We start from the raw sequence: 26,868 nt of genomic DNA on the forward strand, positions 1-26,868 counted from the left end.
ATGCATGGTTACCTAGACCAGACAAAATCCATCAAGTTCCATTATTAAAATTATTCTTGGCTTGCCGTTTGCTCCTGGTTTCTTCAGAACCATTCTGTTGGGTGTCCTATCAATTAGTATCAGACCATCCACAAACATGTACAATTTTATTTTGATACTGGTGAATATGAAGGTACATTTATTGGATATAGTTTCAGAGGATTCTCTGTGAGACACAAGATGCTGCAATAGACTGTCAACTGTGAACGTTTACACCCAGTGCCTGGTCCAGGGGACAGATGTATGGACTCTGGGGGACATGCCAGATGTCATCACCATAAGTACCTTGTGCGTTATGATTCTGACACTCCATGTCCATACATCTACTCCATGGTCCAGGCTCTGACTGAAGATGAATTTCTTACACCTGATTCCTGGTCAGTCATTGGTATCTAATTTAGACAATATTGATACCTACACCGAGAGCAGTGATAGCCTATTGGTTTCTTTACTCCTGCTCAAGGCGGATCCTAAATGATTCTCTGTGAGAGAATGTTTGAATGACTGCCCTGACCAAGGTTGGAAACTCTCTGGGCAGATTCAGGAGCCCAGTGCCACAGGCAGCTGTGAGGTCCAGGCAGCTGTGAGGTCCAGTAGCACTGTACCCGAATTCACCCTTTTGAAATCCACTTTTAATGTCGATCATGATGCAAAGTGATGGGTTTAATGATCTGATCAATGACCAGGGGTTTACGATGTTTGTGAATTGGGCAATAATAAGGTATGAGCTACAATTATTCATCTGAACAATAACTGCATCATCTCTGAAAACAATAAAATTAATGTTATTTGGTGGAACTAAAATATAAACACCGAACAACGTTTTATGATACGAATGTAAAGAATTACATTTTGTTTTGTACTGAAGAATATGTTGTCTGACTATTTTGGTGATCACAATTACACATTGAATCTCAGTACTCAAATGCGTACATTGTAGCTCTATCATTTGCAAAATGATTGACCTCTGACTGATTGCATATTCAGAGTAAGCAAATGATTGAACAATCAAATAGAATTATAACTCTTACACATTTAAATATAATCAATCGATTTAATTTTTCACCTGAAATGTGTGAGCTTCAGTTATTTGCCAACAATTCTATTAGTTTTAAATTTATGATGGAAAAGGATAGACTAGATCTAAAAGTTGAAGTTCTAAATTGGTGAAAGGCCAATTTTGACGGTATTAGGCAATATCTTTCAAAAACTGATGGTGGCAAATGTTTGCAGGGAAGTGTACGGCGAGAAAATGGGAAGTCTTCAGAAATTAGATAGCCGGAGTCCAGAGACAGTATATTCATGTTCGGCTGAAAGGAAAGGCTGGTAGGTATAGAGAGTGCTGAATGACTAAAGAAATTGAGGGTCTGGTTAAGAAAAAGAAGGAAGGATATGACAGGTACAGGCAGGATAGATCGAGTGAATCCTTAGAAGAGTATAAAGGCAGGAGGAGTATACCAAAGAGGGAAATCAGGAAGGCAAAAAGGGGACATGAGTTAGCTTTCACAAATAGAGTTAAGGAGAATCCAAAAGGATTTTACAAATACATTGAGAACAAAAGGGCAAATAGGGAGAGAATAGAGTCCTCAAAGATCAGCAAGGTGCCTTTGTGTGGAGCTGCAGGAGATGGGAGTGATACTAAACGAGTATTTTGTATCAGTGTTTACTCAGAAGAAGGACATGGGGATGTAGATATACGGAGAAATAGATAGTGACGTCTTGAAAAATGTCCGTATTACAGAGGAAGAAGTGCTGGATGTCTTGAAATGCATAAAGGTGGAAAGATCCCCAGGACTTGATAGATTAGGTGAAACTTGAAAGGGTTCAGAAAAGATTTACATGCATGTTGCCAAGGTTGGAGGGTTTGAGCGACAGCTGGAAGTTGAACAAGCTGGAGCTGTTTTCCCTGGAACGTTGGAGACTGGGGGTGACTTTATAGAGGTTTATAAAATCATGAAGGGCATGGATCGGGTAAATTGACAAGGTATTTTCCCTGGTGTGGTGGAGCCCAGAACTAGAGGGCATAGTTTTCGGTTGGGAAGGGAAAAATATAAAAGAGATGTAAGGGGCAACGTTTTCACTCAGAGGGTTGTACGTGTGTGGAATGAGCTGCCAGAGGAAGTAGTGGCGGTTATTACAATTGCAACATTTAGATGGCGTCTGGATGGATATATGAATAGAAAGTTTTTAGAGGGATATGGGCTGAGTGCTGCAGGTGGCACTAGATTGGGTTGGGATATTTGGTCGGCATGGACAAGTTGGACCGAAGGGTCTGTTTCCATGCTGTACATCTCTTTGACCCTGTGACTGTAATTTAGAAATGGCAATAATTTGACACGCACTATCAAATAAATAAATCGTTTACATTATTAAATTGTAGCATACAATAAGTTGAAAACTTGTTATTTTTAGAATGAATGATAAAGAACAAAGAACATTCCGACACAGGAACAGACCCTTCGGCCCTCCTAGCCTGTGCTGATCTAGATCCTCATATTTTCTAAACCTGCACCAATTTTCTCATGGTCTGTATCCCTTTGCTCCCTCACCATTCATGTTTCTGTCTAAATACATCTGAGATAACGCTATTGCTCCTGTTACTACCACCTCAGATGGCCACACGTTCCAGGCTGCCACCACCCTATGAGTAAAGATCTTCCCACATATATCTGCACTAAACCTTTCCCCTCTCACTTTGAACTCATGACCCCGATTAATTGAGTTCCACAATCTGGGGAAAAAGCTTCCATCCTGTATAAATCTGTCTTGATTTTGTAGACCTCAACCTTCGACTTTGTAATGAAAATAGTCCTAATCTACTCAATCTTTCTTTCTTCGTCTTTGTAAGCGACACGGTGGCACAGTGGTTAGCACTACTACCTCACAGCGCCAGAGACCCGAGTTCAATTCCCGCCTCAGGCGACTGACTGTGCGGAGTTTGTGCATTCTCCCTATGTCTGCGTAGGTTTCCTCCCACGGTCCAAAAATGTGCAGGTCAGGTGAATTGGCCATGCTAAACTGCCAATCGTGTTAGGTAAGGGGTAAATGTATGGGTGGGTTGTGCCTTGGCAGATCGGTGTGGACTTGTTGGGCTGCAGGGCCTGTTTCCACACTGTAAGTAATTTAAATTTATATACAGCATTCCAAATGCGGCCAAACCAAAGTCCCATGCAACTGTATGACCTGCCAGCGCTTGTACTCAATACCTGATCTAATGAAGGAAAGCATACCATATGCCAACTTGACCACTTTGCTGACCTGTGTTGGCATCTTCAGGAAACAATGGACCCGAACACCCAGATCTCGCTGTAAGTCAATTTTCCCCAGGATCTTTCAAAATGCATCACCTTGCATTTGCACAGATTGAACTCCATCTGCTATTTCTGTGCCCAACTCTCCAATCTATCGATATTCTGTTGTATTCTCTGACAGTTCCTTCACTATCCGCTACTCCAACAATCTTGGTGTCATCTGCAAACTTGCCAATCAGGCAACCAATACCTTCTTCCAAATCATTGATATATATCACAAACAACAGTGGTCACAGTACGGATCGCTGTTGCACACCACTGGTCATAGGTCTCCATTTTGAGACATCCCCTTCCACTACTCTCTGTCTCCTGTTGGCCAGCCAGTTCTCTATGCATCTAGATAGAACACTCTGGACCCCACACGACTTCACCTTCTCCATCCTCCGACCATGGAGAACCTAATAAAACGCCTTACTCAAGTCCCTCAGTATCTTCTCCAGCAGCTTGCCTCCAATGACATCAGGCCTGCCGGTCTACAATTACCTGGATTATCCCCGCTATCCTTGTTAAACAAGGTGAGAATATTAGAAATTCGCCAGTCCTCCGGGACCTCACCCATGTTCAATCATCCTGCAAAGATAAATGTTAAAGCCCCAGTTATTTCCACACTCACATCCCTCAGTAACCAGTGATTGATCCCATCCAGACTTGTGGGCTTGTCTACCTTAATACCTTTCAGAGTATCCAAAACTTCCTTCTTCTTTATATCGACTTGACCCAGAGTACTCAGAGATCTATCCCTAACCTCAACATCCGTCATGTCCCTCTCCTTGGTGAATACAGATGCAAAGTACTTCCTAAGAATCTCACCCATTGTCTCTGACTCCATGCATAACTTTCTTCCTTTGTTCTTGTGTGGGCCAAACATTTCACTAGTTATCTTCTTGCTCCTTATATATGGAAATAAGTCTTTGGGATTTTCCTCAATCCTGTTTGCTAACTCTATCTCATGACCACTTTTAGCCCTTTTAAATCCTCGATATTTACTGGGAAATGTGGCTAGTGAAAAGAAAATAAACATTTGTGCATGCGAGTGGGAACTCAGACCTTCTCAAAGTGTTTTGTGCCAAAAATAATTTGAAATTCGTCTCAGTGCAAATAAATGCAAGAGAGGAAACCTCTTGGGAAGAGTAATTTTCAGCCACTATTCCCCCCAAAGTACTTCTGAGGTAGAAAAGAGTGAGGGTTTGTAACAAGGGCACAACAGTAACTATGGGTGGTTTGAACATGCAAATTGGCTCAATTAATCAACTTGACAGTGATATCCTTGAATAAAGATTCAGAGAGTGTATGAGAGATTATTTCTGAGAGCAGGCCATCATGGAAACAACTGGAGAATGGGGCTGAGTGGTTAGCACTGCAACAGGGACCCAGGTTCGATTCCAGCCTCGGGGGACTGTTTGCGTGCAGTTTGCACATTTTCCCTCTGTCTGCGTGGGTTTCCTCCCACAGTCTGAAGATGTGCAGGTCAGGTGAATTGGCCATGCTAAATTGCCCATAGAGTGAGGTATGTAACTCAGAGGGGTCTGGGTGGGTTACATTTTGGAGGGTTGGTGTGGACTTGTTGGGCCAAAGGCCCTGTTTCCAAAATGAAGGGCATCTAATCTAATTTAGAGTTGACATTATGTAACAAGGAAGGATTGGTGGATGAGCTTTGCCTTGGAAGGAAAACCACAACATGCTGGAGTTTCACATTCAGATTGAAAGAGTGAAGACTGAGTCATACATGAGAGTTTTAGTGTTAGGCAATGATAATTATACAGACCGAAGGAGGGATTTGGCTGTGAACACTCTGGGGAAGGAAAAGAACAGTCAAAGGCAAGACAGCTGAAGAAATTTGGCAAACAATCAGGAAGATACTAAAGACCAAAGAGGAATTGTATTATGGAAAAAAATCATCCATATCTTGATGAGGAAGTCAAGGATAACATGAAGACAACTCCCAGCGCATGTATTACTTCACATGTTAGTCACACTGTGGAGGATTCGGCAAGTCAGTGGCCCCGTGGTGTTATAATTGAATTCTTATGTGATAAACCCAGACAATGTTCTGGTGACCTGGGTCCAAATCCTGCCACAGCAAGTGGCGGAGCTTGAATTCAAATGTGGAATTAAGAGACTGATGTTGGTTATGAATCGATTGCCAAGAAAATCATACCTGGTTCACTGATGTCCTTTAAGGAAGGAAACTGCCATCCTTACCATAGACACACCACTCTCAGACTGAAGACATTTCTCCTTATCTCCGTTCTAAAAATATTCTCTTGACTCTCAGGCTATATCTTTGAGTGCTTTCTCTCCGAACAGTGGAAGAATCTTCCCAAAGTCTACTCTGACCAGACAACCAGTATTCTGTATGCTTCTATTAGAGCCCCCTTCACCTTTATACACTCCAGCAAGTATAGACCCAGAGACCTCATATGTTTTGCTTTTTATTCCTAGGACCATTCTTATGAAGCTCCTCTGAACACGCTCCGGGGTGCTGCATCCTTCCTGAGTTATGTGGCCCAAAACTGTACATAATACACCAAATGTGGTCTGACCAGAGTCTTATCGAGCCGCGGATATCCATCCATTCAAGTCATCACAAAAGAAATGTAATCACTGTATTTGCCCTTCTGACCGGATTGACCACCTGAAATAATAATCTTCCAATGGACAATAATAAATTTACCATGGAGTTACAAAAATGAACAATGATTAAAGCATGCTGGGAAGTAGAACCCATCCTTGACCAAACTCTTCCACATGCTGCAGAATCTAGACAGGCTGCAGCTACCCAGAGATGATTTGCAAACAAACCTGACAGCTCCAGACCCTGTAATACCAACGTGAAGTTGGACCTGAATGGGACAATGGAAATTCGCCCTTTGGGCCATCAATGTGACAACCCCAGGTTGGATCTAATTGATCAGGGTAAATGAACCTGATCATTTCATTGGCAGATCCTCCACACCTTCCCAAGAGGCGTGAAGACTTGGAAGGATAAGAATCAGCATAAAACCCCTCGGAGAGTAGTAACCCGAGAATAACCACTGAAAGAGAAGACACCTACAAGAACATCAGAAGAACAAGAAGACTTCACCACGTGGAATCCGGTCAACATCTGGTGGGGTGGTATGCGATCATCCAAGCTTAAGTTAAACTATAAGATAGATTGTAATGCTTTTCATTACGTTATATTACGTTTTATTGTTCTAATATCAATTGCGTTCAATAAACAAATATAATTGTTTATAAGAGTTGACTGAGTTCCTTTGTTGAATATAAGATTTGAAACACACTGGGTGGCATATACAGCACCTTCCTAGCTACTGACACAACTTTCACATTTACCTTGAGATAATCTTGACTGGAACTCACAACGTTCTGTACTTCAGACTTCTGAATTTTCTCCCCAGCTATGAAATAATCCATGCCTCTCTTCTTCCCACTAAAGTGCATAACCTCGCACTTTCCCAAGTGTTCTCCATCTGCCACGTCTTTGCCCACTCTCCGACCATGTCTAAATCCTTCTGCAGCCTCCCTGCCATCTCAATGATACCTGTCCCTCTATCTACCTTTGCATCATCTAAAAACCTCGATGGATTGCCCTCAGTTCCTTCATCTAGATTGTTAACGTACAAAGTAAAAAGTTGTGGTTCCCTTGCGAAACACCAGTTGTCATTGACTGCTATCCTGAGAAGGACCCTTTTATTCCCACTCTCTATCTTCTGCCAGACAGCCAAGCTTCTGTACACACTAGTACCTTATCTCTGATACCATGGGCCCTTACTCAGCAGCTTCCTGTGAAGCACCTTGTTAACGTCCTTCTTGAAGTCCAGGCACATAGTATCCATTAGCTCTCCTTGATCTAACCTGCTTGTTACATCCTCAAAGTGTTCTAACAGATTCATTAGCATGACCTCCCCTTGATGAAACCAGACTGACTTCGCCCCACTTAATTATTCACAAATCTCATCCTTCACAGTGGATTCCAGGAAGTTACCCACGATGGAGGTTAGGCTGATCAGTTTGTAATTTTCTGCCTTTTGCCTTATTCCTTTTAAACAGGGTGTCAGGGAGATCCAAGATGATGGCGACCCAGCAGGTATGAGTCTACAGAGCTCTGCCCAAGACTCAGGTAAAGTGGGGTACCCATTCTCACCTCACCTGTTAAATAGTTTAAAATAGTTTTCGCACTGCAGCCTTGTCATTTAGCAGTTTGATGCTTTTTAAAATGTCCAAAGGCAAAGGGTCTTGCAGTTCACAACAGAGAGGGACCCCTCCCCCCACCCTGTAGCAAGACAGATGTCTGCGGCTGTCCTGGGGGACTCACCTGCAGGGGTGAGCCTGATCTTGGAGCTTGTTAAACTCCGAGAGAAGTTGATGCGTCCATTGAAGAGACCCAGTCCAGGTGGAAATCGATCTCGGTCATGCTGCAGAAACATGACGGAGAGATCGAGAAACTCGGGCAGCATGTCGAAGGTACAGAGCAATGGACCATGGCCTCTGAGACCACTGCTGAGGTATCCTTTGGTCAGGTCTGGCTTCTGGAACATCTAACGCCGACCATAGAGGCACATATTGACGACCTCGAAAATTGAGGTCATCGGAAAAATATTCGGTTGCTGGGCCTTCCCGAATGGGAGGAGGAAGGCCAGCTTGTTGATTTCCTGGAGCAATGGCTCCCACAGCTGATGTAACTGTAGTCATAGCTGGGTCAGGTGCGGATTGAACGGGCCCATCGTGTTGCTGTGCGCCGGCCTGGGTCAGACCAGCGCCCCCGCCCAGTCCTTGTTCAACTTCAACATTACAGGGAAAAACAGATGCTGCTCGAGCCCTCCAGAGTCTTGGGGAAGGATTCTCATGCTTTGATATACAAGAGCTCCAGGATAATGTTCTTCCAGGATTTCTCTCCAGCTGTGGTCTGCAAGAGCAAGGCGTTTGATGAGGCGAAGAAGCATCTGAGGGATTTAAATATTCAGTATTCTCTGCGCTGCAGTCATGGAGGATCTGTATATAACTTTGGATCACCGGAAAAAATAAAATAATTACTGGCTTCTCTCAAATAGACTGCGGTACTTGAATTATACTGATAATGACTTTATTTTGCTCCCCCCCCCCTTGTTTTTTCCTCCTCCTTACTTCCTCTTTCTCTTCTCCATCTTTCCTTGGTGAGGGGGTGTGGGCTGGGGGTCCCCTTTCTTATCCTTTCCATAGACTCTTATCTAGAGCTCGTGCTGTTTATTTGATTATTAGGGGACGTTTCTGAGTGTTATTTTTATTTGGTTGCTTATTACTTGCTGGGATTGTAATTTTGTAATTTTATATATTTTCATCTTGTGTTGTTTTGCTAAATGTATCTAGGTGATGATGTGGAGGTGTGTGGTTTAGCTCGCACATTTTTAACGTCTGCTTTATAAGATATTGGAATTTATTTGCTCTACTTTGTAATGCCTGGGCCGAGGACATGGTTCAGGCTGGGAGATGTTATGGCGGGATTATTGGAAGGTAGTAGTGCCTCCTGTGAACAAGGGGGAAAGTCTCCTTTTAAGTATGTTTGATGTTATTTGTTTTTAGAGGTAGTTCTCAGTTGCTTTGGTATCGTTGTTTAAAGAGTGTTTTTATGTGTGAATCGTTTTTGGTTTTTATTCAATGTCTTTTGGGTGGGGTTCTTCCTCCTGGCGGGTCTCGGGCTTGCTTGGACAATCATGGCTAGTCATTCGTTTAGGTGGAGCACTGGGAATGTCAAGGAGAACCACTCACTTATCAAAAGAAAAAAGATATTATCAAGTCTTAAAAAAGAAAGGGTGATTGTAGACTTTCTACAGGAGACACATTTACTTTCTCAGGAGCATTTAAGGCTGAAATAGGGTGGATTTGGCCAGATGTTCTTTTCATCTTTCAGCTCAAAAATTGGGGAGTAGCCATTCTTATTCAGATGAGTCTTCCCTTCCAAATGCTAAGCCAATAAAAGATGAGTCTGGATGGTATACATTAATTTAAAGACTAATATATGGAGATGACATTGAGATTTTGAATCTCTGTTGCCCCCCCCCCCCCCCCGAGCACCCTTTTACATTTGTGATGGAAGTGTTCTGTAAGTTGATGGCTCTCTGGGTGCACCACACAATTATCGGGGGAGATTGTAATTGTATCATCAACCCAGGGCTGGACAGAATATCTAAGATCTCTGCGGGCATATCTATGAGACCTAGGCAGTTGGCGGATCTGAGTAGGGAGTTGGGGTGGTGGATGTGTGGCGGTGTCTTCACCCGGAGACTAGAGACTTTACTTTTTATTCTAATCTTCACAAGTGCCATACCGGAATCGATATGTTTAGGTCCCCTCAATCCTTTTGAACTCAATATTGTTTTGTGAAGTAGGTAATATTTCCGACCCTGTTCAAAGTTTGGGAGAAGATTTGTAGCTCGGGTGCTCGTGGTTGTGGTTCTGCTCGCTGAGCTAGGAATTTGTCTTGCAAACGTTTCGTCCCCGATTGAGGTGACATCCTGAGTGCTTGGGAGCCTCCTGTGAAGCGCTTCTGTGCTGTTTCCTCCGGCATTTATAGTGGCCTGTCTCTGCCACTTCCAGTTGTCAGTTCGAGCTGTCCACTGTAGTGGCCGGTATATTGGGTCCAGGTCGATGTGTTTGTTAATAGAGTCTGTGGATGAGTGCCATAGCACTCTATCAACAAACACATCGACCTAGACCCAATATATCGGCCACTACAGCGGACAGCTCGAAATAACAACCGGAAGTGGCAGAGACAGGCCACTATAAATGCCAGAGAAACAGCACAGAACCGCTTCACAGGAAGCTCCCAAGCACTGAAGATGTCACCTAGACAGGGGACAAAACGTTAGCAAGACAAATTCCCAGCTCGTCGAACAGAACCACAACATTTCCGACCCTGCCCCAGTATATATGGAGGTTAAGACTAGTGATGATGAGATAGCTTCCCGACATTGGGGTATTGAAGGATAGGAAGTTCATAAAATATTTCTGGCAGGAATTTAAAACCTTCTGGGATATCAACTCCAACACGGCCAGTAACCCTTCGGTGATTTGGGAGATGCTAAGGCATATGTGCGAAGTTTGATTATCTCATATTCTGTTATCCGGAAATGACAAAAGGGAGAACAGCAGTGTCTGCTCGAGGCTCGCCTGAAGGCGGCTGATACAGCGTACGTTGACTTACCCTCCATTACTAAACGACAGCTGATCACAGCACTTAGGGCAACTTTACCACAGTTGAATACCACACTTACTCAAATAGCAAAGAGGGAGCTATTACTTGCGAAGCAGAGATTATTTGAATACAGTGACAAGCCTGGCAGGTATCTTGCATACCTTGCCAGAAAGAAAAAGGCTCCCCAAGTCATTACGTCTATTAGAAGGATCACCCTGACTTGTGATAGTAAAAAGATCAATGCAGTCTTTAGAAAGTTATATTTCGAATTGTATAGATCACAGGACTGTGAGGATAGAAAGAGGAAGATAGAGTGTTCTTTTAAACTCTGGCCCTCCCGGGCCTAACGTCAGAGCAAGTATTGTTCTTGAATGCCCCCCTGGCAACCCAGAAAGCACAGGAGGAGGTGAAGCAGCTCCAGAGTGGCAAAGCGCCTGGACCAAATGGATTCCAGGCTGAGTTCTATAAAGAATTGATTGGAGAATTGTTTGGGCCACTTATAAACATGCTTAATTATTCACATAGCCAGGGCTGTCTGCCGCCTTCTCTGAGAGAAGCAAATGTTTCTCTCATTCTTAAGAAGGGAAAGGCCCCAGATGACTGCTCTTCATATAAACCTATATCCTTGTTGAGTGTGGATTTTAAAGTTCTCTCAAAAATGTTGGCATTAAGACTGGAGAGGGTTTTACCATTCGTTATAAAAGAGGACCAGATGGGGTTTATAAAGGGTCGCAGATCAACTAATAACATTAGAAGAGTCTTATATATGGTACAAGCCTGCCAGCAGGGAGCGATACCGGGATTAGTTGTCTCCCTAGAGGCAGTGAAGGCATTCGATCGGGTAGAATGGCCACATCTCTTTTAATGCTGGAGCGGTTTGGTGTTGGAGAGGTCTTTAACAAAGCAGCGGTGATCACCAGCAATTCAAGTTCAGATAGCTTTGGCGTTGGCACAGGTTGTCGTCAGGAATGCCCTCTCTCACCATTATTATTTACGCTACTGATTGAGCCGTTGGCGGAAGCTATACGAGCTGACCATAATATAATGGCTCCGCAGGTTGGATCGGTTAAGCATAAAATTACTCTCTCTGTGGATGATGTCCTCCTTTTCTGAAATGATCCATTGACTTCTGTGCCCCGCTTAATTAAAGTGGTTAACTTATTTGGCATGTTCTCAGGTTATAAACTCAATTTCGTGAAATCATAGGCCATGCCGCTGGGAGGTCTTGCCAGTATATTCAATTTTCCATATGGATCCTGTTTCCGTTTTCAGTGGTCACTGGGGGGCTTTCTTTACTTCGGTATTTTTAATTCTCCGGCATTTGGTCGGCTATATAAAGTCAATTATACATATTTATTGGAGAAAATAAGATAGGACTTTCAATGCTGGGAAGATCTCCCAATATCCTGGCTTTGGTCAACATGAATATCCTACCTGGCCTTTTCTAAGCTATGAGAATGCTCCCCTTGATGCTGCTGAGACAGGCGCTGCGTAAGCTTTATGGTTGGCTTGGCTCTTTTATTTGGAGTCATAGACGGCTCCTTGTTAAATTAGAAAAGCTGCAGCTTCCACAAGTAAGGGGTGGGATGGATTTTCCGGATTTTAGTAGGTACCAATTGAGCTCTCTATTATTCTACATTGCTGATTGGGTCAATCTGGTTAGGTACTGAGGCCTCCCAAGCAAAATATCCCTTCATGAATCTACTATTTATGGACAAGTTGAGTTATTACGATCATTGTAAAAATCCTATTGTTTTAAATACAATCAAAGCCTGGAGGATAATGCAACAGGATGAGGGCAACCTATAAAACCTTATACTGCTATAGTGGGAATGTTGAGATTCTAGCCAGGGCTGACTGATGCTGGATTCACAACGTGGGAGTCCAACGGTATCTCCCGTTTGGGAGACCTTTTTGATGGGAGGTCATGATGTCCTTCAAACAGCTGCGTTAGAAATTTGGGCGGCCTAGCAAAGATCTTTTTCAATATTTTCAAATACGAGACTTTATACAAAACATTGATAATTAATCCATATCAATCTGATAGGGAAAGGAGAGTGCTTCGGCGGATGCATCCACCCGCGGTCAGTACTCTCTACCACTAACTAGTTAATAAGGTATCAAAGGACATGGAACGGTTATATAATAGTCAAGAGTTGGGGAGGGAATATCTTTAGAGATGTGGGAGGACTTCTGGGAAAACGCCAGGAAGATCCATATCTGTAACAGAACTCAGGCTATCCAATTGAAGATACTTCATAGTGCTCACATGGCACCTGCACGACTTGCCAAGTTCAAGGCAGGAGCAATTCCAATGTGTCCTATGTGCAAACCAAGAATTGGTACTTCCACGCATTGTCTGTGGACATGCCGTAAGATCCGCATGTATTGGGACAGAATACCGAATGCCTTGGCAAAGATTTTGGGTACGGAGATTGGGTTGGACCCAGTTCCTCTACTTTTGGCCTCCCCAAATTTCCCCTCTTTAGATGTCTACGGGAGGAAATTATTCATTATTATTCCCTTTTGTCCGTGGGAAATGCATTTTAGTGAATTCGATATGTGAAAGTCCCCCAAGACTTTCAAATTGTCACAGGATAGTCATGGAATATATCCCCCTTGACTTCCTTACGAATGTGGGCACCAAAAGGCGGAATTATTTTATCGAACATGGCAGTCCGTTTTGAACTACATTGACACAGATATATCAGCCACATTGTTCAGAGCCTTTGCTTTGCCGTGGAGATGGTTCTGGCTGGTTCGGGGGCCCCTGGGAGGAGGAATCCTGTATCAATATAGGTTCTGTTAAGACTTAATATAAAAATAAAACAAAATGTATCTATTATGTATTTACTTATTTATTTTATTTTCTCCTTTTGTTTTATTGTTTGTATTGTAGGATATCCTATTTTATGGCTTGCTAGTTTGGAGAATAGATTAGTAGTTTTTTTAAAAATTCTATATTGGGGTTGTGATTATATTGTAAAGCAGAATACACTAGTTTGTACTATTTTTGCAATTTTGTAAAATAAATTCAAAAATCTTTTTTTCATAAAAATATCTATTAAAAAATTTCACGTTCACAATTTTTACGTCTGCTGGGACCCTCCCTGATTCCAAAGATTTCTGGAAGATTCCCATTAATGTCTCCATCCAGCTTATTTACGCATTTAGTTTTTCGAGCAACGTCTCCTAATCAGCTCTGCCTCCTCATTCTCTTGATTTTTTGGGATATTATTCATTTCTTCCACAGTGAAAGCTGACGTGAAATAATTAATCAGTTTCTCATCTATTATTTGTTCCACACTACTATCTCTCCAACGTCATTTTCCAGTGCCCCAATATCCACTTCTGCTTCTCTTTTTTGCCCTTTATATATCTAAAGTGACTCTTACAGTCGTCCTTTATATCACTGGATAGCTTACCCTTGTATTTAATTGTCTTTGTCCTTATTTTTTATTTTGTTGCCCTCTGTTCCTCTTTGTAAGCTTCCTAATCCTCTGGTTTCCCACTGCTATTTGCCATGTTATCTGCTTTCTCTTGTGCTTAAGCTTAAGCTTCCTTATCAAGTCTGCCTCACTGCACAACACTAAATCTAGTATTACCCATTCCCTTGTTGCCTGCACGATAAGCTGCTCCAAAAAGCCATCTTGTAGACATTCCACAAATTCCTTTCCTTGCAAATTACTGCCACTAATTTTCCCAGTCCCCCTATAACTGTAACTTTGCCTCTCCTTCATATCTTTTCTATCTCCTGGTCTATCATGCGCACCAGCTCCTGACTACGATTCAAAGGCCTACACATTACTCCAACTGTGGTTTTCCACCTTTGCGGTTCCTTAAATCTACCCACACACACTCCACACCAACTGACCCTACTTTGAGTAGTGGGAACTGAGTGATGGGAAAGCAAAACACTTTAGCTTTGCATCAACTTTATAGCTTAGACATGGAGTAAAAATATTTCATTGTCAATTACTTTGAAATGTCGCCACAGTGTGTTTCTTTGGCCAAATATTCTGTCTGCATTAGGGAAGAATACAAACTTTTGAAACTGTTAGAGAAGGAAGATATGAAGAGGACACCTTAAGAAGATTAATGTGGGCCAAGTGAACAGGCAAATATTGGTGCATGGAACATAGTAGAAAAATGTGTCTATGCTGAAAGGTATTTGCGGGTTGAATGGAAAGTAGGGCATTATTTTAGTGGAGAGATTGGGCTTGAGGCACAGAGGAACCGGGCACCTCGATTACAAAATAAAAACTTTCCATGTACATCAAATTTTTATTGAGGTAAAATAGACGTTGAAACTTTCTGAAACAGAATACATTTAAAAGTCGGGACGATTTTGTGCAGATTTATAATGTTGTGATGTAACCACACCAAGAGAGTGATGGCCACAATGAGAAGAAATGCAATCCAGAGAATGTTCACTCAGCTGACTACTGGGAGGAGCGTTTATTTCTGGGGGACATTTTGAACTGTCTGGCCCTGGATCTGCTAGAGTTTAGACGAACAATATGTGATCTTGTTTAACCCCAGAATATTCCAACTAGTCTTTTCAAGTTGAATTCTGAAAGAATGTTTCAGCTTGTGTCAGAGATTACCATGAGTGAATGGGTTGTAAAGCTGAAGATTATCTCAGTGAAGAAGATGGTGATTTGGTGGAATCATCTCAAAGTATTGTGCCTTTGTGGAACTCCCTTCCTAGAGAGCGATGGAGGATAAGACATTGAATATTCCTTAGGCAAACGCAGGCAGGTTCTTGACTAAGAATGACGCACTAATGTTTTGAGAGCAAAGGAGGAATGTTTGATTGAGGCCACAGTCAGATCATCCACGATCTTATCGCATGATGGAGCCGTTTTGACTCCTTACTCCTGATTCTAGTTTCTGCATTTCTGTTGTCTTTAAATACTGAAACATTCTGACACATTTCTTATGAACATGAAAACTCTCCTTTCAGATTATTGGGCACAGCTTTCCAAATGTGACTTTTAAAGAGCACGGGAAAAGCACTCAGGAAAGGTTCATGATGTTGTAGAGAGGCCAGGAGCATAGGACAAAGGGAAAGCCTGCCTTGAAACTGCTTTAAGAATCAGATTGTGTCGAATGGATAACTTTACTACTTCAGATTCCTTTCTGTTGCTCTTGTAAGGTGCGTTTCATTACCAAGGCCAGCATTCAGTTGCCTGTGTTTAATTTCTATTCAGAATATGGTGATTGACCGCAGGGGTTCTTGTGCTGCAGGAATACTAACAGATATGTTACAAAGAGAGAAAAGGGTTCTGAACAATTTGATAGTGAAGGGATAATAATATAACTGCATATCCTACGTGCCCTTCGAGACTGTATTCTTCACTACTTGATACTCACAAGCTATGGAAATAGTGAGACTACATTCTCTGTTTCCAACAATTAAAGTGATAGAGTCATACAGCATGCAAACAGGCCTTTCAGCCCAGTACAACTATGCCAGCCAGAAAACACCAGACTACATTATTCCCAGTTACCTGAAGATCTATACCCTACTATTCCCTGGCAATTTGTGTTTAAATGCTGCATTACCGTGTATCTGTGACCTGAGCTTTTTTGTTCTTTCAATACATGCATGAAATGCTTTCACAGAAATAGATCATCCAACTTCAAAGACCGTGACCAACTCATCAGATCAACAAAATGTCCTCATTGTTTAATAATTATTAGAAAATTGGATTGTCTTCTTCGTTCATTTGGGATTTTCATGGAGCTAGACCAGCAATAATTTGTCCTTGAGAAGTTCCAGTCGAGTTGGTGTTGGTGGGATGGAGTACCAGCATTGCATCTCATGTGCTGGTTTAGCTGGGAGTAAATATTACTGGTGGTGGATGGAGTGTTACACAAGCTGTCTTGCTGTGACGAATAGCTCGCAGGAAAACGGACTCTTTATCAATATGAATATATGAGAAGGAATTTACTATTCTTCAGAGAAATAACAACCTTACACGAGAAGTCTATATAATAATGAAAGGAAGTCTATTTCTATGTCATTGGTGTCCTTAAAATAAAGGTGTCAAGCAGTTGGAATAATGTTGGTGCTGTCGTTGAATTACTCTTCACTGAGCATGTGTGTAATCCTCGATGTTCTCCGAGATGACTGGCGTGTCCTAGGTTGAATAAGTGCTGATTCTCCATGGGATGATGCTGGTTTATAATCTCGCCACTTACTGAGCACAGTTCGATGGAACAAACCAACAAGTCCAATTGGCTGCTGCTTCAGAATATATCAGAGCTTTCATGGCTGCTACCACATGAAATCATGTTATAAAGTCAAGGCCCATCGTGTTTACATCATCCAGTGCTGATACAAGTGCTTTATAAAGTTTGTGTGTTTCCTTCCTTATCCACCCTCTCAGACAATCTGGGTTCAAAACAGATTCAACTAATCCTCTCTTAGTGCCTTACCTTTTAATTTAATCGTGTTCTCCCCTATTTTTAACCCTTTGACAAAGGGGAACAGCTGCTGTCTGTTCACTCTGCTCATACCTTTTACGTTCTTATTCACATGGGTTTAAACTAGTATGGCAGGCGGGTGGGAACCTGAGCTGTATACCGGAGGTGAGAGTTGATGCAGATGAGGCAATAGCAAAAGGTAGAACAGCTATTGGGAAGGATTTTCCTCGGAAGGAATGAAGGGATCAGTTAAAGTGTGTTTGTTTTAACGCAAGGAGTATCAGGAATAAAAGTGATGAACTTAGAGCATGGATCAGTACCTGGTGCTATGATGTTGTGGCCATAACAGAGACATGGGTTTCTCAGGGGCAGGAATGGTTGCTAGATGTTCCAGGGTTTAGACCATTTAAAAAGAATGGGGGAGGGGAAGAGGAGGGGGTGCAGCACTACTAAAGAGAGAGGGGTATCACAGCTACAGAAGCTTCCATTGTTGAGGAAGATCTGCCTACCCAATTCAATATGGGTGGAAATTAGGAACAGCAAGGGAGCACTCACCTCGTTAGGGGTTTACTACAGGCCCTCCAATAGCAACAGGGAGATTGAAGAAAGCATAAGTCGGCAGATTTTGGAAAAGTGTGAATGTAGTAGGGTTGTTGTAACGAGAGACTTTAACTTTCTTGGACTTGATTGGAACCTCCTTCGAAAAGAAGATTTGAATGGAGTTTTTTTTGTAAGGTGTATTCAGGAGGGTTTCCGAACTCAGTATGTTGACAGGCCAACGAGGAGAGAGGCCATTCTAGACTTGGTGCTCGGAAACGAGCCGGGGCAGGTATCAGATCTTGTGATAGGAGAGCATTTTCATGATAGTGACCACAACTGCCTCACATTCTACATAGCTATGGAGAAGGAGAGGATTAGGCAAAATGGGAGGATATTTAATTGGGGAAGAGGAAACTATGATGCGATTAGACATGAGTTAGGAAACATGGATTGGGAGCAATTGTTCCATGTTAAAGGCACTATCGACATGTGTACACTGTTTAAGGAACAGTTGTTGTCAGTGATGAATAAATATGTCCCTCTGAGACTGGCAAGAAGTGGTAAGATAAAGGAACCTTGGATGACGAGAGGGTGGAGATTCTCGTCAAAAGGAAAAAGGTAACTTACATAAGGAGGAGGAAGCTAGGGTGAAGTTCAGCTCCAGAGGGTTACAGGCAGGCGAGGAAGGAGCTTAAAAATGGTCTGAGGAGAGCCAGGAGGAGGCACGAGAAAGGCTTGATAGAACGGATTAGGGAGAACTCAAAGGCATTTTACACTTATGTGAGGAATAAGAGAATGGTCAAAGAAAGAGGAGGGCCGATCAGGGAAAGCATAGGGAATTTGTGTGTGGAGTCTGAGGAGGTAGAGGAAGCCCTAAATGAGTTTTTCTCTTCTGTCTTTACAAAAGAAACAAACTTTGTAGTGAATGAAACCTTTGAAGAGCAGGTGTGCATGCTGAAATGGATAGAGATAGAGGAAGCTGATGTGCTGAAAATTTTATCGAACATTAAGATTGACAAGTCACCAGGCCTGGACCAGGTTTGTCCTCGGCTGCTTTGGGAAACGAGAATGCAATTGCTTCGCCACTTGCGAATACCTTTTCATCCTCGCTCTCCACTGGAGTCATACCTGAGGACTGGAGAGAGGCAAATGTAATTCCTCTCTTCACAAAAGGAAATAGGGAAATTACCGGCAATTACAGACCAGTAAGTCTCACATTTGATGTCTGCAAGGTGTTAGAAAGGATTCTGAGGTATAGGATTTATGACCATCTGGAAGAGTATGGCTTGTTTTAATGCAGTCAGCAAGGCTTTGTGAAGGGCAGGTCATGCCTCACAAACCTTATCGAGTTCTTTGAGGATGTGACTAGAAAGGTTGATGAGGGTCGAGCTGTGGATGTGGTGTATATGGACATCAGCAAGGCATTTGATAAGATTCCCCATGGCAGACTCGTTCAGAAGGTCAGGAGGAATGGGATACAGCAGAACTTAGCTGTCTGGATACAGAATTGGCCGGCCAACAGAAAACAGCGAGTGGTAGTAGAAGGAACATATTCTGCCTGGAAGTCTGTAGTGAGTGGTGTTCCACAGGGCTCTGTCCTCGGGCCTCTACTGTTTATAATTTTTATTAATGACTTGGATGAGGGGATTGAATGATGGGTTAGCAAGTTTGCAGATGACACAAAGGTTGGGGGTTTCGTTGACAGTATAGAGGCTGTTGTCGGCTGCTGTAGGGCATTGACAGGATGCAGAGATGGGCTGAGAGGCGGCAGATGGAGTTCAACCTGGATAAATGCGAAATGATGCATTTTGGAAGGTCGAATTTGAAAGCTGAGTACAGGATTAAGGATAGGATTCTTGGCAGTGTGGAGGAACAGAGGGATCTTGGTGTGCAGATACATAGATCCCTTAAAATGGCCACCGAAGTGGACAGGGTTGTTAAGAAAGCATATAGCATTTTGGCTTTGATTAACAGGGGGATTGAGTTTAAGAGTCGTGAGATCTTGTTGCAGCTCTATAAAACTTTGGTTAGACCGCACTTGGAATACTATGTCCAGTTCTGGTCGCCCTATTATAGGAAAGATGTGGATGCTTTGGAGAGGGTTCAAAGGAGGTTTACCAGGATGCTGCCTGGACTGGAGGGCTTATCTTATGAGGAGAGGTTGACTGAGCTCGGACTTTTTTCATTGGAGAGAAGGAGGAGAGGGAACCTAATTGAGGTGTGCAAAATAATGAGAGGCATGGATAGAGTCGATAGCCAGAGACTATTTCAAAGGGCAGAAATGGCTAATACGAGGGGTTATATTTTTAAGCTGGTTGGAGGAAAGTATAGAGAGGGGATGTCAGAGGCGGGTTCTTTACACAGAGTGTTGTGAGAGCATGGAATGCGTTGCCAGCAGCAGTTGTGGAGGCAGGGTCATTGGGGACATTTAAGAGACTACTGGACATTTATATGCTCACAGAAATTTGAGGGTGCATACATGAGGATCAATGGTCGGCACAACATCGTGGGCTGAAGGGCCTGTTCTCTGCTGTATTGTTCTATGTTCGATGTTCTACACGTCTGTCACGTTCAGTTTCCACCCACAGTGCACACAGGTTCAGTAGATTGACCATGCTAAATTACCCATCATGTGCAGCGAGGTGTGTTAGCCACGGGAGACGCAGGGACAGGGTAGGAGTCGGGTTAGCCATGGGAAATGCAGGGAAGGGGTATGCGGTTGGTTTGGGTGCAATGCTCTGCAGAGGATCAATGTGGACTTGATGGGCCAATATCCCATAAAATAACAAAAGTAAAGGTTAAATCAAACAAAGAAACAAAACAAAAAACGTAATGCTGGGGATACCGAGCAGGTTTGGTAGCCTCTGTCGAGAGAAAAACAGAGTTAGCATTTTGAGTCGACTCACCATGCATCAGATGTGGAAGCATCTGGGAAATTATGCAATGTGTGTTGGTGGCTTGAGTTGAATATATGGAGAAATAGAGTCATTGAAAAAATAAACAAAGGGACTGTGGCTAATCAGCTAGCATGGAAATAAATTGGGAGATCATTTTCATTTATTTTTCACCTTTTCCCATATTCCTGAGTATCATGCCCATGTAGGTGTATGTCAAAGTCCCTGTTTCAAGTGAGTTCTGTCCCCTCTATCACTCCATCCTGAGTGTGGTCATCTTCTTTTCTTCATTAATGGGACATGGGTGTTGTTGTCTGGGCCAGCAGTTATTTCACTTTCCGAGTTGCTTTTGAGATGGTGCTGTGGAACTGCTTCTCTGAACCACTGCACATCGACGTGCTGTAGACTGGCAGTGGTTCAGTCTGTCTGAACCAGTTCTTTGAGACCTTGTAGTGTTATAACTGAATGTCTGACTTGAACATTTCAAAGGCCATTTGAGAGACTACCACTGCTGACAGCCTGGAATCACATGCAGGCCAGACCAGTGAAGAAATCAAATTTCCTTCCCTGAAGGAGACGAGTGAGCCAGATGACAAGCGGAAGCGGTAGAGACAAACCACTATAAATGCCGGAGGAAACAGCACAGAAGCGCGTCACAGGAGGCTCCCAAGCACTGAGGATGCCACCTAGACAGGGGACGAAACGTTTGCAAGACAAATTCCCAGCTCGGCGAACAGAACCACAACAACGAGCACCCGAGCTACAAATCTTCTACCAAACTTTGAAGATGTTCTTAGTTTTGGCACCCATCAATATTTTATTAGATTGTTAATTCCAAATATTTTATTGAATTCAAATTCCAACGTCTGATGTGCGGGATTGAAGTCCGGGTTTGGGTCATTACCTGGGAAAGGTATACCATTGGGAAATATTTGTGGAAATCTCAGAATTTACAGTCTAGAGAAAATGCCACTGGACCATCACCTCTCCCAGCATCTCCACCATCAATAGCAGTGTTGGTATTATCGTGACTGACGTACAGATAATTATGCAGTTACATTGTCAACTATTTCCACGAGAGCAGAACTATTCATATTTCAGGGACGGTACAGAAATGTAACAGTTTATCAGCCAGGAATACAAACAGAGGAGATGTAGGCATTTTCAACACTGTGCCATATATATAAGTATTGACTTGCTCCTGACATTGGAAAGTCAGTGTAGTTTCTCTGGATGGTTTTCTTGGATTTGTGTTGTCAGCTGCTGCATTAATTCAGGGAGACTAGAGGCCCTGGTGTACCTACTCTGTGCAAGGTATGAGGATAGATTTTATAGTGTATCTGAGTCTGCTGAGAATGCATAGGGAGGAGTAGAGCACTGCATTATCCATTCTGAGATTTCCACAAATACTTCCCAATGGGAAACCTTTCCCAGGTGCAAAGAGTGAATCCGGTTTATTTCAACAATGAGGAGGTCACAGAGCTGTGCAGTCTCACACCAGGGAGAGGACTATATTCAAAATGTCCATCAATCATTTTGATTCTGGACCTTGCTAGGCAGGAGTAGGGGACATATCCATTATGCCAGAGTCCCATCATCTCACGTATTCACAAGGTGACATTGGCCACCTCTGTCTCGTCAGGTGAATACATTGGTTCTGTCTAAACAGAAGAAGCAACAGAAAATATTTTTCGGAAATTTTAGAGAACATGGTTACTGGCAAAAGTGAGGAAATTAAGATATTTAGAATTAGTAAAGTTGAAGTACTGGAAAAACTCATTGTGTTGAAGGTTGGAAAGCTGCTGGACCAGGTCAGTGATGAATTTAGAGGGCTGCAGAGATAGGGTTGGAGAATTGAGCTTGCTGGATAACTCTTTTCGGAGCTGGTGCAGACACGATAGGTGAATACCTCCTTCTTTCCTGCCTTTTCCGTAATTATATGAAAGAGATCAAAACTCTTTATGATCTGTAATGGATCCTTGCAACTGGAAAGCAGCTATTGTGACCGCACATATTTACAACAGGACGGAGAGTGAAAACAGAAAACCAACTGGGAGATAGGTTTATGTCATTAGTGAGGAAACTATGAGCAATTTTTGTATTTAATCATAAATAGATCATTGGAGAACAATAGTATGATTGAGTAGTATCAACCAGATTCAGGACAGGAAAACTACCTTTGAAAAACGTACTGGAGTTTATGGACGATGTTAGTTGTGACATCGACGAATGAGAACTAGTGGGAACGGTGTATTTGTATTTTCAGAAGAAGGTTGACACGGTTGCACACAGGTGAGAGAAGAAAGTTACAGTCCTTGGGTAAGGGGAAGGTATCCTGCATGGATTGAGAATTGGATGATGAAGAGAACACAGAGACTAGAGTCCTCCTTTGGACAGAAGGTCACGACAGATTGGGTATCACATGCATCAGTGCTTGGAGCATCGCTATTTGTAACACAAAGAACTGATTTGAATGTGAACAACACATACAGTCCTTGTCATGTTGGATTTATTTAAAGGTGAAAGTCTGCGAAGTGCTTTTGGCACAAAGGATCGGAATGTCCTTGGCCACAAGTCACGAATAGTATTCATGCAGGGCATCCATTAATCAGAACAGGAAATGAAATGTCAGCCTTCATTACAAAATGAATCATGTGCAGGAGTTGTGGAATGTTGTTGAGGCAGTATTTGGGCTATTGTGGACAGACTTTCTGACCTTTATAAATCAATGATCACCTTGTCACAGAGGAAGTGCAAAGCTGTTTTATCAGATTATACTCTGGGATGATGGTAATATAAAGCGAGTGTGAACGAAAAGGATGTTTAATTGGTAGCACGGTGAGAGCATAAGAGTTGATTGTATTGAAACTTGAAGATTATGGACGAACACACATTATGTCCAGAGAAAGACATTGGTGGCATAAGAAATTACATTTTACCCATGATACGTGCTTCCTGGTAGTTTATGTACCTCTGTGAAGCTCCTATGTTTTTTGGGAGAGAGCTTCAGGATCTGAATGAACTCTCATTGCCTCAATGTGCATTTGGTGAGTGACCCTGCACTGAAAGTCACATTGTTCACAAATCTGTCAGCAGTTGCAATGCCTAACTCCTGAAAATGTTAGCCATTCCCAACAGCTTCTGACCTCCATAGACAATAGCGGTCTGCCTTCTCGGAGATGTCCTCTCTTCTCACTATCAACAAACCATATTAATGTATACATTGTGGACCATTAGCAATGGAGCCAGGAGGAACGACATGGAGTAGTATATCCATGCAGTGTCTGTTGAATTGGTTTGCCATTTTTGGTTGTAGATAACATCATCCTATTTCTGTACAAGGGGCTTGAGCGGCTGAATGTCCACCTCATGACGTCATGGGAGACGCTCAAGAACCTGACTGGGCAACCCGTGGTTCCTGTTTAGCAGCTCAATGTGGGCTTGACTGGGCTCCTTACCTTCCTGTGTAATAGTCAGGAGGGAATGAATGGGCTATCCCTATTCTTATCCAATAGCATTGATGGGTGGAATGACCTCCTCTTATTCCTGTGAAGTTAGCTTGAGGTGCTGAACGAGCACCTCTCTTTACTTTGGTAACACACAGTGTCCAGCAGGACTGTTACATGAATGTTACTGACACTTCAACAGCACAAGCCTGAATGCTGTCTGGGTCTTCCTCCACATGGACACAGACTGCTTCAGGAGCTGAGGGGGGCACATTATTCTAAACCTTACATGATTTTCAGTCACCATCTCCATTTCTGAGATTCTGATGGGGGGAAGACACCCCATCAGAGGATGGTTGTATTGTGGATCTCTAGCAGAGATGTCCCGACACTCAGGTGGTACATGTCGAAGAACTACAAACATCTTCTTTGTGCTGAAACACTCCAACCTGTGGGGAGGTTCCGCTTCATTTCCATTATGTTCAATTTTCTTCAGGTTACTTGATACCCTCCTCAGTTAAACACTGCCTTGTTGTCAGAGCCAGTCACCTGGTTTTTATATAATTTGTTGATGTCAATAGGTCATGGTGTATAGCTGCGGTGTTTTTCCTTCTCACAGAGGGGAGTTACCGTCAGGACTTCACTATTCCACAGAGGAAGGGGAGATAGATCATTGAGGTAGTTGGAAGAAGGGCTGGATGGATGTTTGACATGGCAGATACTCCAGGAGTTGGGGCTTAGAGCAGATGAGCCATGATCCAATTGAAGGGAATGGCAGACCGTAGGAGCTGAATGACCTACTCCTGCTTCTCATGTTCTTGCATTCTGTTATTGGAAGGTTCATCGTTGTTATTTTCCTGTCTCTCCTGTGAAGGAATGTTGTAGTCAAAGAGGCCAGAGCATTTTGTGAGCAATTTCTGGGTACAGTATGTGGTCATTATTCACTCTGAATCTGGGTCAACAACATGACAATTAAATGCAGACAGGGGAACTTCTGTAAAGAGGCAGGAGGGGACTGTTTCACAGTAACACCAAATCGTTTTCCCAAGAACGTTTTCCGATCAACACCAAATCATGTTTGACTGTATTCAGGGGCTGAATGGCCACCTCGGTTTCTGTTGACCAGAATAAGTGGTCTCCAACTGCTCGTGAGTTGCAGATTGAGGGGCCGAATGGAATGGGGCGCAGTAGGACCAAGGTACAGGAGTGGGTCCCTGCCCCACCAGGGCACTAAGATTGTGGCTGATCAGATTGTGGTCTCAGCCTCACGTTCCTATCTGCATTTCAATATCCTTGAGTCACTTTCCCGTCAAATATTTAACTAACACCCCTTTGAATAAATGCAAACACACAGCTACCACAAACCTGTGGTCGGAGAAATTCCCACTCAATTGGCCTTTTGTGAAATTCTCCTTATCCCTGTTCCTTCTGAGGTGAGAGCGTCATTGCTTCTTTTTCTAGTCCCACTCCTCTAGACGTTACGACAAATTATCACTGCAACTAAATTTGTGATATGGTAAATGATATCCGTCTCAGACTGGGTCAGGTTCAGTGTTAGGAACAAGTCGGACAGGTTTCTTAAATTTGTAAATATAATTAATCTAAAACCAAAGCAAAGTTACTCGAATTGCGATGGATACATAAATGATAGACATTTTGAACATCGACAATATGTACATCAACATTTATTTTTTTATGAACCTGAGACACAGAAACATGCATACGTAGACACACGCACATGCATGCAAACACACACACGTCTGAAGGCAAACTGAAAAAAAATGGAACTCTGCAGAATATTAATTCGAAAGAACTTTGTCCAAATAACAGTTAATTTCAGAATAAAAGCAAAATTGAGAGAGTTTCAATTGTTCTTCTGCCTCTGAAGTGATTCTGCATCACAGAAGATGCTGTATTGGGGTTTCTTCCTGGAACAGTTGGATTTGGCTGAATTCCCTTTGCTGCAGGCAGTGGAGAGATTCCAATGAATCCTCAACAGGAACCCTCAAAGAGTGATAATGTGGGCTGATTGGTTTTCAGCTCTCATATGTTGCTGTAGAGAAGTACAAATAGAGACGGAGCAATGGCCGATGCTTCTTCGACAGGTTGCATTAGCTCCCTCCCTGATCTGAAACATGCAATAATGTGACCCAAACACCAACTTGGACCAGGTAAGGTCTGGTTGAACATTCCCCTGATTGAATGACTCCATCCCTGTTAACTGCTCCATTTAGGAATAATTTCTAAGTTATAATTTGAAGGTATGTTTCTATGTGTCTGCATAATTTTTGTACAATAAATTCATGTCTTCATAGTACCTGTGTTAAAATGAGCATGTTGTTTTCTAAAATTAAATCCTTAGTTTAATTCTCTCATCCCTCAGCTACGCCCCAATACACTCTCCTCAGGGTCTTATATGGTTCAATACGATCAGCTCTCATTCTCAGGTCTGAAGTACTCTGACCTTGTAGAGTCCATGAGGGGCATGGATGCGGGGTCAGCCAAGGTTATTTCCCAAGGCTGGAGGAGTCCAAACCAGAGGGCAAAGATTTAAAGTGAGAGGGGAAAATTAAAAAGATACCTGAGTGGTAACTTTTTCACACAGAAGGTAGTGCGTATATGGAGCGAGCTGGCAGCGAAAGTGGTAGCGGCTGGTACAATGACAAAATTTAAGAGGCAATGGATGGGTATATGAATAAGAAGGTTTAGAGAGTTATGGATCTAATGTTGGCAAGTGGTTTTACATCAGATTGGAATATCTGGTCGGAGCAAATGAGCTGGACTGAAGGGTCTGTTTCCGTGCTGTATGACACTGTGGTTCTATCAGGCCTTCATTCTAACAAGGAGTAAAGTGAAGCATCTGTGAAAAGCTTCTAAAACAATTGCATATCTTTTCTCTTTCAATTTCAAGGTTAATTACTACACACAATACATTCGGTGTAGTCTCAGCATTGTCATGTACAGATGCAGAAAAACATCCCGATGATTATACCCGAGAGCCTTCGCATGAAACAGCATCATTCAATACACTT

The sequence above is a fragment of the Chiloscyllium punctatum genome, chromosome 18, assembly GCF_047496795.1.
Source record: "Chiloscyllium punctatum isolate Juve2018m chromosome 18, sChiPun1.3, whole genome shotgun sequence".
In the NCBI taxonomy this organism is placed as follows: Eukaryota; Metazoa; Chordata; class Chondrichthyes; order Orectolobiformes; family Hemiscylliidae; genus Chiloscyllium; species Chiloscyllium punctatum.